We start from the raw sequence: 12,573 nt of genomic DNA, 5'->3' as shown, positions 1-12,573 counted from the left end.
TTCCTTCGTTACCTTGTGGACAGTGTGAGTTTTGCAGCAGAGGATCTGTTGTGGGTGCATGATCTGAGGTCGCTGCTCTCCTCTGTCTTGTTTCTCCACCACTTCCCCGCTCATTTCAATGCTTTTGTTCACATGCACAGGCCTGAAATTCTCCTACAAAAGTTCACTATTTGTCTAATTGAAGAAGGACAAAACATACAGCGTTTTTTATACTAATGCACCTACCACTAACCAGGTTGAAATGAATATAAAAAAGCCCAGGAAAAGTCTTACTGATCCCCAAATGACAGAAAATAACTCATAAACCTGCAATTGATATCCCCTGGCCCTTTACCTGCTGAAGGGTTAACTCAGGCTTATCCTGCCCATTCCCTTCACAGGTGCTCCAGAGATAAGGAGGTAGTTCTGAAATACAGTTTTCTGGAAAGGAGGGAACCTCAGAGGTAACCGTATGGCCCCCAAGAAAGGTGCAGGTTTCTGAGGCAGCCAAAACTCCAATTCAAATGACAATGTGGGTGACCACACCGGGTGCCTTTGCAATGTTGTGTGTTTGACTGGGCCTTTTAAAGCCATTTTGTTTTGTTGTAGCACAGGCACTGTCAACCCCCTGAGGAATAAAGAGCCCCCGCAGAGGAAAATGAGCCACCTGAAGCTCTAGTTTATTTTAACTATTCAACCCATTGAGTTGTTTTGCCTCATGACACATGAGGTGTTTGGGGATTTCACAGTTGCACTGAGAGGATGAATAATGTAACCAGATACAGCCTCAGTGCGATAAAATAGTTGACAGAGCAATTGCGACTGTTCCATGTGTGGCAGCTTTGCGTGGAAATAGCCAAAAATGACGGTGAGGAGAGCCAACAGTGGGTCAAGGTCTGCGTGGGAGCATCTCTCACCCCGTGCTGCTTCCTGAACTTTGTTTTGGTGTTCCCGGGTGATCCGAGGCACCTTTCAGCCTTTTTGATGCCTAGATGGAGAACAACGTTAACGCAAGATGAAGGCCTTTAAGTCTTCCTTGAAGCCTGGTTGGGGAAGGAGATGGCAAAACAAAACCCCACAGGTGACTTCCAACGTAAAACGCCTCTGCTCAGCGACAGCAGCCGCTGCCGGGTGAGGAAGATGAAGAGACCCCCGAGCCCGGCGGAAGCTTCTTCACCTTGGGGGACGGGACGGGCAGGTCCCCGAGCGCCGGGGCCTGGGCTTGAGGCGGCGGGCAGCCCGGAGAGGCCTCACCGTGCCTCGGCCGGGGGAGGTGTGAGGGGGGGGAGGCAGGCCCGAGGCCGAGACCGCTCCACCGGAGCCCCCCAGGCCGCGGCGGACAGGCCACGGCCGCCCCCCCTCTGCCGCTAAGATGGCGCCCGCCTCCCCCTGCCCCTTCCCGGGGCGGCGGCGGAGGGGCCGCGGCCTCCCCACCGCCTCCGCGCTGCCGCCGCCCGGGCCGGGCCGCGGCGAGAGGCCACGGGGGGGGAAGGGGAGGGAAGATGGCGGCCAGCAGCGACTGAGGGGGGAGGAGGAGGAGGAGGAGGAGGAGGGATCCGGGCCGGGCCGCGGCGGCCTCCTCCGACACCGCCCCCCTCGTCCTCCGTGCCCAGCTCCGCCCCGTCCCGCCGGGAGGGAGAGCGGCGAGCGAGCCGGAGCCCCGCACCCGCGCCGCGCCGCCCAGGCAAGGGGCCCCGGCTGCCCGGGAGCCCCGCAGCGGGAACCGGGGCCCCCAGCAGCGCCCGCTGCCGCCACCGCTCCGGTCGCCGCGATCGCGGCGGGGGCTGCTGCCCACCGGCAGCAACCAACACCCCCTACCCCCCCCCCCGGGGCCGCCCCCGCCGCCTGGCCGGGGGAGTCGCTGTCGCGTTGCCCGTTGAGCTCCGCGGCCTCAGCCCCGGCGGGGGGAGGCGGCTGTCACCCAGGCAGCGGCGGCAGGTGAGTGGCGCCCGGCCGCGCCGCAGCTGGCGGCGGGGCGGGAGTGACGGAGGGCGGGCGGGCCGGGGTTGAGGAGGGGGAAGGGGGGGGCGGTCGGGGCTCCCCGCTGCCCCGCCGCGCAGGGCTGGGGGGGGTGCGTGTGCCTGGCGGGACCGGCCCGCCGCAGCCCCCGGCCTGTGGGGAGGCGCAGCTGTCACGGCGGGGGGACGGACGGACGGACGGGGGACGGCCCGGCCCCCCGCCCCCCCGCCCCGGGCTGCCATGGCGGCGGGCGGAGCGCGGAGGGGCGCCGCGGCCTCCCCCCCCCCCCCCCCCCGTTCTCCTTCTCCCGCGGGGGGCTGAGGAGAGCCGGCCCGGGGGACCCTGCTCGGCTGAGCCCCTCCCGCCTCGGGCTGTTAAATCCCAGCCCTCCCTTGCCTTAAATATCCCCCACCCCTTATTATTATTAATTTAAAGTTGATTGAAAAAGTGAAAAAGCAGTTTTCCTCCTCACACTCCCCCCCCCTCACACACCCCAGCCCCTTCCCGGCTGGAAGATGGCTGAGGGGAGGCAGCGGCGCCGGGCCTGCGGGGGCCCGCGGAACCCCCCCGCTCCCCCGGGGCAGGGAGGACGCTCCTTTTAGCGGCGTTTTAGGTGACAGTTCTTTGTCTGCGTGTGGCATCGTGTCCCCCTCCTTGTGTATCTGTGTCCCCCAAAACCACCCCTCAACCCCGGCGGGGCGGTTGTGGTTGTCAGCGGAGGCAAGTAAGTTCAGCGCGAAGGCAACCGGTCGGTCGGTCAGGGAGAGCCGGAGGTGGCCCTGGGCTACCGGCTGGGTTTTGGGGCCGGGGGAGCGGGCGGGTTGTCGGGCAGGGTGTGTGGGGAAGCACGTTCCTCCGAGGGGTGCCTCGGCTTCCAGGCTTGGGGGGGCTCTGCAGGAGGCTGGTAGTGAAGCTGGCGTCCGCCTCCCCGCTCTTAGCAGAGCACTTGCCCTAAATTTCCATCATTTCTTTCTTGGAGACACGGACCGGCAGCAGATTGCAAATAATCCCAGATACCTGATGGTGTATCTGCGAGTGGTAGCCCCGGTTTGTGCAGCGGGGGGGCTGTAGCCTCTGGAATATGACATTTCGTGGTAGAAAAATCTGTTGTGGAAAGGCTGTTTCCTTCCGATGTAGGTTGCTAGACACACTCAAGCCCTCCAGTTTCCTAGGTGCGTTTTGACCTTTCAGTGGCTGAGAACTGGGTCGTGCGCGTTGGGTGACGATCTCCTGATTATTATTTTTTTTTTTTTTTTTCACCCGAAAGAGCGTGTTTGCAAAGGTGAAAAGGTGTGGAGCGCCGTCTGGGGCTGCTGCTCGCTTCCACTGGAAGCTTAATCACCGTACAGTAGATATCAAATTTTTCACTACCCAAATACAGCAAAGCCAAAAAAAAAAAAAAAAAAGAGTGACACAGCAAAGTATATTAAAACTGGAAATTTGGACTTGTGTGGGTGGTGCTTGTATGTTATTCACCCTGTCTCATGGCTTGTATTCTTCGTGTTGCTGGTTTAGACTGAAAAAAAAATAAGACTGGGTTTGTGTGGGCTGGCAGGATATACATATATATGTGTGTGTGTGTAAAATCTGTATGTGTGTATATATATATGAGTAAAATACCTGGTGAGTTCTAGTAGCAAGATGGTAAACTTACATGAACAAAAAAGATGCTTGGTTGACTTCTCTGGAAACGTGCTGTCCCGTTGCAGTTTAGAGGTGGTGATCTTCTACCTTCGGAATATTTCGGCAGATGTGTGTGTTCAGAACTCTTCCTGCTGTGGCCATCAGCTTGCTTATACAAGAGAAAGTAAAAAATACATGTTACTTGTGGAAGTATACACAGTATGTGGTGCATCTGTAACTGTATACCTAGGCCTCTTGCAGAGCAGCGAGGGAGAGAAACACTGTGAACTGAGAAAAGCTGGATGCAAAGCCACAAATTTGCAGAGAGGCTTGGTAAGCGGTGTAGTATCCGCAGCTTTGCAGTGCTGTTTTGTGAAAATGATTAAAGTTCAAGTTGCCACTTAAGGGGACAAACAGCTCTTGATGGTAGATAATAAACAGTAGTAACTTTGGCAATACTGCACCTGGCTCAAAGCCGATGGGCATGGTGAAATGTTAAATCTCAACTTATTTGTTCAAGATGGGTATCTGTTGTTCGAAACATGTTGCCAAACAATATGGCAGCACAAAATCCTTGCTTCCAAAACAAATAGGCTTCCTGAGAGACGAGTGGGGGGTTTGGCTTTTTCCAAAGGCAGGCCTTTACTTCTCATTCACTACGGGCCGACTTTGATTTTTGGCATGCGTGTTTTTCCCTGAGCCTTGCCCTCTGATAATGCTACGACACATGCTCACAACTGCATGACTAATTCGTACAATTAGTCATACACTTCCACTGTAGATTTATTGGAGCAGTATCACTGTCATTCTCACATTGTAAAAGTCTGCCTTTGGGAACATGTGCCCTCTGTTGACTTGTCTTGGGTCTCTTGGCATGGTTGTTGGGTGGACTGTTAGAAATATTTGAAGCTTTTAGGATTATTAGGCTTACTTAATTATATAAGCATATTTTCAAGGAACAGATCTGCTGGAGATCAGCACCTTGTTGCTTGCTAATCTGAGGGGGGTAATTTGCATGAGACTTTGCAGGGATTGTCAGAAATGAAGGTGTGAGTGCTACTACTAAAAATATCCCGTCTCCTGCATAAATAGCTTGCCAGTTGAAAAACAGTGTATTTTGTATAAGGAAACCATTTATATGACGAGTTATTCTTGTTTTGCTTGGTTGACTGTGTTTCTTTGAAGCATGGTTCTTATCTCTTTTGATCAAAGAGGAGGAATAAAAAAAAGATAGTTTTTAAAGTTAGATTCTGCCTTTAAAGACAGGATTTTAAGCAGGAAGGGCTTGGACTAACAGGTAAATATTTTAACCAGGTATTCCTGAAAGGCCAAAGTGGTGTGTAATACCCCGTAGCATGTGGCCGGTGCTTTTACCGATGAGCTTTAATTGCTGACAGATACAAACAAGCAATTTTTATTGGTGGTTCTATGTTATTTGTATTTCTGCAGCATCCAGGAACCCCAGGCAGGGACTGGGTTTGCAGTGGGGCAGGAGCAACGTGAAAATGGAGTAAAAGGGACTCTACTTCCAAAAAATTCCAGTTTAAATTTAAAAGTAGAGAAGCGGAGTTGCGACGGGGAAGCAGCTGGATGGTGGTGGCCAGCGGGAGAGTCAGTAGTCTCAGCATATTAGCGGCCTAAATCTGGAGGTTTTGGGGGTTGTTTTTCGTTGTTTGTTTTTGTTTTTTGTTTTTTAATAACATTGCAGCGAACCAGGGTTTTATGGTCTTTCAGGAGGTGACTGCCTGCTGTTGTGCTGCCGATGCCTGGCTGAGCCCTCTGCCTGCTTCCCCGCTGCCGGGGCTGATCCAGCCCATCAGAGCCACGCTGCTGGGTGAGGGAGGATTTGCAGGAGCAGCCCTGCTGATCGGTCTGAGAACAGCCAGGAGCTCTAACCTCTTCCCCTGGCGCAGCAGGATCTGGAATAGGATGTTTGCTTGTAGCTGCAATATTAAAAATTATGGCTTGCTTGGAAACGGCTTCAACTCTTTGCATACCTAGCCTTGCACATATGAGTCAGGGTGATGCAGAACAGGTTTTTACCACTACGGCAGCATCTCCATGTAAAGTTGACCATCTGAAATGGTGTGGCTTTGCTGTGGGACAAATTTGAAAGCACTCGGAGGCCTGGGCTAGGTATAAAGGGTGTGTCAGCACCGTGCGCTTTACCTGGACTCCTGTCATTTACAAAAGAAAAAACTGCTGAACTGGTTTGGAGGTTCTTTAAGCCTGAACTAATTTACCTGGCTGGGAATGTAGGTTAGAAACTAGGCTTCGCTTGGCTTTGGGCTAGCGCCAGTACGTTCCGCAGGGAAAACTCAGGCTAAATAGCTTCTGCGCTGATAATCCTGCAATACTGTTCCTACTGTTTCCCCTGAAAAGATAGGTAGGTTCTTGTGTGGTTGACCCAGTTGACTGAGAGGCAACTCCAACACGTCTCAGCACAAGGAGCAGCGGGGTGTTTCCCTTAGATGCCTTTGGGTGAGTGGGGGGAAAAAGGGAGGACAGGTTTTTGTGCACAAAGCTTACAGTGAGAAGCCTCACTCAAGTGCTGCAGCCCGAGGGACAAGCTTGCATGGCCTAAACTAGGTATATTTGCTAACCAACTTAGGTGAATCTGCACGTAGATATTCTTAAATCTGTTTAAACCTGCTTACTGGTTTATTATGCTCTTTAAGCTGAGAGAAGCCATCCTGGCAGTCATGTTTAAACCAGTGCGTGTCCACGCAGAGATGTGCTGTGATTTAGTGAAGCCCATGCAAGTTGGTGAGTTACAGGAAGGTCATCTAGGAAAGGAAAACAGTGCAGTGGGTATGTAAGTCAACAGTTTGCTGGCTTGTCTTGGTCAGTGAACTCTACCGTATCCATATTTTGCTCTAAGGATCCACAAATTGTCAGCTTCTTAAAGCTGATCAATGGAGGGGCTCTTGGATGTCTTTGCATTTTTTTGCAAAGATCCTTAAGTGTTAGGTCCTGTTTTAAACAAGTGTTAGTAATGTCCCAGTCAAGCCTGATCTTGGGACTAACTATTTTGGAAAGCGAATTTTTCTTTTGTCTTATTGTTAACGATTTATGTTTATTGTGTTTATTTTTAATTATCTGTCATGGAATGTGCTACAAAACAAGCTCAAAACAGTGTTTCTTTGGCTTAATTTCCCCCACTCTTTTTTTTAATGTGGCATCTGAAATCCCAAGGGTCCCATTTTTTTTGGATTTCCAGAGTGTGAAGACTTCAAAAATAAGGCAATATGCCAGGCAAGGCAAGAAGTAGCCTTGTTTCTTGTATTTGTATGATGAAATGATGAATGAGGAACCATTTAGAACCCAAACAAATCGGTAGCTTGCCTTCCTATGTGGAATTCAGATCCTGATTGTGAATGGAGTGATAAGTTTAGATCACAGCACTACCCTGGGAAAAGAGGTTCTAACCCACAGCATGGTGATCCCCTGTCCAGAAGGTTTCAGAATAGTATTTGCTGTTTCAATAATTAAGAAAAAAGAAGAGTAGGTAATATAATCTTTCAGTAAAACTGCAGTGAGAGTGAAACAGTGAAAAATAAATATATTTTTCTCATTTATTTTTCCTTTTCTGTTAACACTGTGTAACTCCCGGATTGAAAAAATAGGAGTGAAAAGCCCTGAACTTTTCAGACCATTAAATCAGATTCATGTGTAAATTGTACAAGAGATCTTGCAGCTTGGACTGCTTAACTTTTATTTCTTCTTATTTTGTGTGAATACCGTACTTGCTATCTATCCTTCCCCTCTTCTCTCCCCCAGAGCCTGTGTTTTGCTCGTAATCTGAAAGTTTGCGTCCAGTTTTATCAACTTACTTCAGAGATCTTGAAAAAATTGAGAGATTAACTTTTTAGTGGAAGTGCTAGTCAGCCTCTGTCTTTGAAGGTTGTTTTTTTTCTAAGAAAAGTCTGACTAACCTGAAAAGGATTTTGACACATGCTTCTGACCAGTTACTTTAAATCATACTGGAAAAATTGTGCGTGGAAATAAACAATGAGCTAGAGTTAAACCTGTTGTAGACTGGGTGTGTAAGCTTGATCCCTTTGTTTTTCATGCATTTCTTAAACGTGATGGCTGACAAGATGAGTTCTGGGTCTTCCCACTAATTCTGTAAACAGCTGGCAGTTACGCTACCTGTTTCTTTTTTTTATGAGCAGAGATTTCCAAGCAGAGTTTTAACAGGGAAGCTTGGCAGGATGAGTTCACCAGACTTTCTTCCACGCTCCAGTTGCGAATGGTGCTCAGCTGAAAGGTGAATACCAGACAAGAATTATTTAATGATGGAAGATGCTGCGTTAGGATTGAAGGAATGATAACTGGACACTCTGCAAACATTTATAGTAGAAATATTTATAGCAGAACCCAATAGATCACGCTGCAGTTTTATAAGACTTGTGATTTCAAATTTAAAAATGAAATACTGCGTGCACAGTATTGTTAAGGACATGAAACTTTAGCATTTACAACGTACTTATATCTCAACTTAACTGTAAAGTTGAGCACAAAGTCCCAATGTGTATTGAAATGTAATTAGTGTGAAGCCTAATTTGCTGTTGTATGAATAGTTAGAATTTCTTGGAATGGAACTGCTGTGTAAAAATACCTCCGTTGGTGTCTCCAAATGTCATTTTAAGCGTGTTGGTTTATGGAGTAAGTGAGAGCTGCTGGTGAAGGATCAGGTAAAACACCCTGTTACGCGGGCCTCTCTGACTCACCGGGTAGGAATAAGGACTGAAACCAGCTCTGCCTTTGGCAGCACGTAATTCTTGCTTTCTTTTAAATTAAGGTTATGAAAATCCAGCGTTTTAGAGTAAGCTTTGTATTTATACTGGTGCTCTTTCGACTACATCCTATTGTCCCAGCAAATATTTTTCTATAGGGATTGTTTTTAAGTGTTCTTTGTGAAAAAACTTCTGGGTGAATTTTCCCCGGGTGTCTGAAACCATGTTCCCAGATTCATATTTTAGTGTAACTGTATTGCCTTCGCTGAAGGCATAGTGGAAGTTGTGGGATCCCAGCACTTCTGACAGCCAGATTAATAGTCATGTCCTTAACCTTTAAAACAGTTTACCCAGACTTGACAGAGTTGGCATGAGTTCTGTGTTTTTGAAGATGCAATGGTGATAATCCCTTTGAAGGCCCAAAATAAATGAAAAAAAGCTTTAATGAATTTAAAAATCCCATTGAAAATAGCATTTGGCCTGAGTTTACACTTTTGTTATTGTTGGAAACGGAAACAATATTGTATATACAAAGCTTGCTGTATGGAAAATAACTATCTGGTAAATATACTTTCATCTAGTTTATTTTTCAAATACAGTGAAAATGGAAAAATACACTACCTAAATTCTATTAATTAAACCTCTTTCCATGTGACATAGCATGATAATTTAATACAATTTTCTGATACTGTTGTGGATGAAATATGTTTCAAAACATACTAAAAAAGTACAGTTTGTCGCAGACTAGAACCAAAACCTGGGAAGTTGCATTAAGTGAAAAAACTATTTTGTTTGTAAAGCTGAACATTCAAAAGTTAGGAAAAACAGATGCAACTGTAATTATAATTTTGTAGCCACATGATATTTTTCCATAGATACTCTGACTTATTCACTGTATGGTTTGGACTAACAAAGTGGAACGGATTAAGGTTGCACAGATGATCATGAATCTGTTGCTCTATAATTTTTAGTGCTTGGTTTTGCAACCTACTTAATTTTCTTCTAATGTTTTTAGATTATAAGATGCTTTATGACATTCATTTTTGATACAAACAGCATCGCATATATATTTGGCTACTTTTTTTAATGCCCCTGCAAGACAAAGAAGTATTATTCCCAATTTTGCACTCATTTTTTCAGGTGAATAAACCAGAATCACAGCAATTGGATAATTTGCCCAAGTAGCAGAGTGTTAGTGAAAGGTAAAAGGCACTTGACAGGTTATTCTCAAGTACCTGGTGCACTCGACTGCTTTGGTTGTATATGTGGATTTATTAAATTGGGTGCAACTTTCCTTGAATTTGTCAGCAGACCTCAAGAGGTTTGGCTCCAGCAGTCTCTGCGTCATCGACAAGTAGCTCCGATGACAGGCATCTGATGGCTTTCGTTCTGCAGAGCAGAGGTTCCCCAACTGTGGCAGGCATGTGCTCGTGGTATGCAGACCCCTTCAAAACGGGGTAGTAATTCCTGACGCCGAATGTGAGCAAGCTCTGGCGGGATGCTTGGTGTAGGGGGGGTCCTGGTGGTGGCACATGGGAGCTGTCAGCACCTGCAAAGGGCCATAAAATTGGGGTTTGGAGGTGTGCTCACGCTTCTGATTGAGATTGTGGAGGAGTGAGGATGTAGGTGGTGGGTGAGGACGTGCAGCGAGTCCTGCTGCGGGAAGCTGGGGCGAGCGTGGATGATGGGGGAGCAAAGGTTTTGGTGTTGGGTGTTAGGGAGGTGGGGCAGTGTCATAGCTTGGTCAGGCCAGATCAGAAGGGCTGGGGGGTGCAGAGGGAGAATAAACATCATTTTTATGACCTGGTTGGTGGAGTATGCTGCGTGCTTTTTAGATGGGGGTGGGCACAGCACCGAGGTTTTCATTTTGGGGTGCAGAAAACCCAAGTCTTGCCAGGGAGAAATGTCATCCAGCAGAAGGGTGGGAAGGGAGAATCTGGTTTGGGAGGTCAAGCGTGTGGGTACGTCACTAAAAAAGCAGAAACACGTTGCTGCTGATGGCCTCCAAAAAAACTGCAGCTTTAGTTCCCAAACTTAGAACAGCCCTGCTTGTCACTGCGGTTGTTGACTTGCTTATAGGTGTGCGTGCATGGTGCTACGTGCAAGGAGAGCTGGATTCCTGAATTCCTACTCTTGCCACAGGATGTATGATTACAGAGATACCGCGGACTTCTTGAAAACAGTATTAAATAACTTCTGAAGGCTTTTTAAGGAGGTATTTTCAAAACAAGAAGCATGGTTTTACTCTCGGGTTTCTTCCTGAATGCTGGAAAATACCTACATTGGGTAATTCATACATTTCGCGTGCAACTGGCGAGCTGGAAATAAACTCTTCGGGGTTTGTAAAAACAGTTTAAATGAATCTAGTTAAACAAGATTTAGGTTTCATTGCAGAGGTTTAAAGTGCGAGGGGAAAATACACAGAACAGCCATTAAAAATTTTAAAAAAGCAACAAACGTCCCAAAGAATACTAGCCTGGAAATGTTTTCCTCCCTCTGTGCTGCCCATGAGTCTGCTGACGGGGGGAAACTTTGATACTAAAGCTACCAGAGGTTGCTGCAGTTGGGTATTTGGCAGCGTAGTGCTGTCAGGGCTATTGCACCACTCCGTCTGCCCTGGGAGTCACATCTTCCTGCAAATTTATGCACCTTTGACAACTCCTGCTTATTGAAACAAAGCCCCTCACAGTCCAGAGGCTGCTGGGGGCTTGTTATAAGTGTAAGCACCATCTCTGGGGAGTAGGAAAGTATTCCCATTTCACAGATGGGCACAGGCTTGTCCAGCTTGCCACGGGGAGATTTGGAGATCTGGTATTGGACCCTAGTATTCGCATATGTTCTTTGAACGTGATCTACAGCGTTTAGATTTTGGTTTAAATTGTCTAAATTCAATATAGCAATATAATTTTAATTTGTTTACTAAGAGAGTTCTTCAGATAAGCCTCCCGAAGTGCGAGGAATAAGAAACAACTGCTACTCAGAGACAGAAGAGCTGAGTTTGTTTCAAGCTGTTTAAAAGCCTTCAGTTCAGAGATAAGTGCATATTTTACATCCTGATCAGCAAGTTATAATGAGATTTAGAGCACTAAATGAGCTCTCTCCTAACCCACAGAATGATGCATGTGGCTCAGTGCAGAGCTATTGTTCTCATCAGCCCTTGCTGGTGAAATAATTTAGGAAATTGTGATATGCTGCAAACTGGATTTAATCAGCAAGTAGTTTCCACCTTCAGAAGATGACTTAAGTAGATACAAGGCTTTTCTCAATGTCCACAAAGGTTTGTGCAGAAGGAAAGTAGTCCTTGTGTTCCTAGCAGTGAGAAAGGGCTATCTGGAACTTCAAACACGTGAACAGGCTGTAGGATTAAGTGTTCTCTGTCGTGATGAGTGGAAGTTATGTCTTCCAAGCGCTGGAAATTTCTAAAGGGCTGTTTTATTTCTCCATCAGTATTAGATAATGAAAGAGTACAAGTGAGGAAGGGTCGTGGTAGAGAATGCAGAGATGGAGAGCTGCTTCTTTCCTGTGGCTCAGTGAATCGGAGATGGTCTTTACAAAAATGCTAACAGGATCCTTGTAGATTGATCCACCCGTGACAGGATGGTCATTGACTGGTGGGCTGGTGTGGAAGTATCGATCATTGTGACTCTAACGTATTCAAAGGATTTGAATTTGTTTTCCGATGGTGGCAAGAGGTTCCTCTCCTAATCTAGCAGTTGCATTCAGCTGGTTCTTGAAATGCTTATAATGTGGTCTTGAGAGCAGCATGTGGTGGAGATGGAGTAGCACAGTGTTGTACTTGGGGGAAGACACTGTGATGCTTTGCGAGGGGATTAGATCACTTGTGTGGAAAAGTCAGTGCCTGTAAATGGATATCCTTGAGACTCCTTGTCTGAGCCTTGAGCTCTTTCCATCCCCCTGTTCACAGCAGATTGTCAAAATTGTAGAGGGTCTTTCTCCTCGTTTGCAGTTGGTTGTGTTTCCAGAGATGTCTTTTTTAATTTATTTTTTTTTTTTTTTCCCCCCGAGTATTGAAACCAAGCTTTGTTTATTCCAGGCTCATTTCCTACTTTGCTGTGTAAGGCTACCACATACTCGGTTCAAGGTCCCTGAAAATGTTATGAATAGTCTTATCTCTGTAAGCTCCTTGAATACATCACAGATTTTGTGTACCTGGCCATTTTGAACCTCATCCTCATTAAAGAAAGCAATAAAAGCCCTTTATCTTTTTTTTTCTCTGAAATGACCTATGAGAAATCTCATGTGGGAGAAAATT

The 12,573-nt window shown here is 47.0% G+C and overlaps 1 protein-coding gene across 9 annotated transcripts in view; it reads left to right on the top strand.

Moving 5' to 3' along the window:
• Positions 1-1,600: 1,600 nt before the first annotated feature.
• Positions 1,601-12,573, top strand: part of NCOA1 (nuclear receptor coactivator 1) — a 190,020-nt gene continuing 179,047 nt past the window's right edge. For all 9 annotated transcript variants that reach the window (XM_074895419.1, XM_074895426.1, XM_074895423.1 and 6 more), the window contains exon 1: positions 1,601-1,917. The gene's annotated coding sequence lies outside the window, so the exon portion shown is untranslated. The remainder of the gene's footprint in view (positions 1,918-12,573) is intronic.

The sequence above is a fragment of the Athene noctua genome, chromosome 1, assembly GCF_965140245.1.
Source record: "Athene noctua chromosome 1, bAthNoc1.hap1.1, whole genome shotgun sequence".
Classification (NCBI taxonomy): Eukaryota; Metazoa; Chordata; class Aves; order Strigiformes; family Strigidae; genus Athene; species Athene noctua.
The sequence above is the reverse complement of the archived record's forward strand: the minus strand, read 5'-3'. Positions and strand labels throughout refer to the sequence as shown.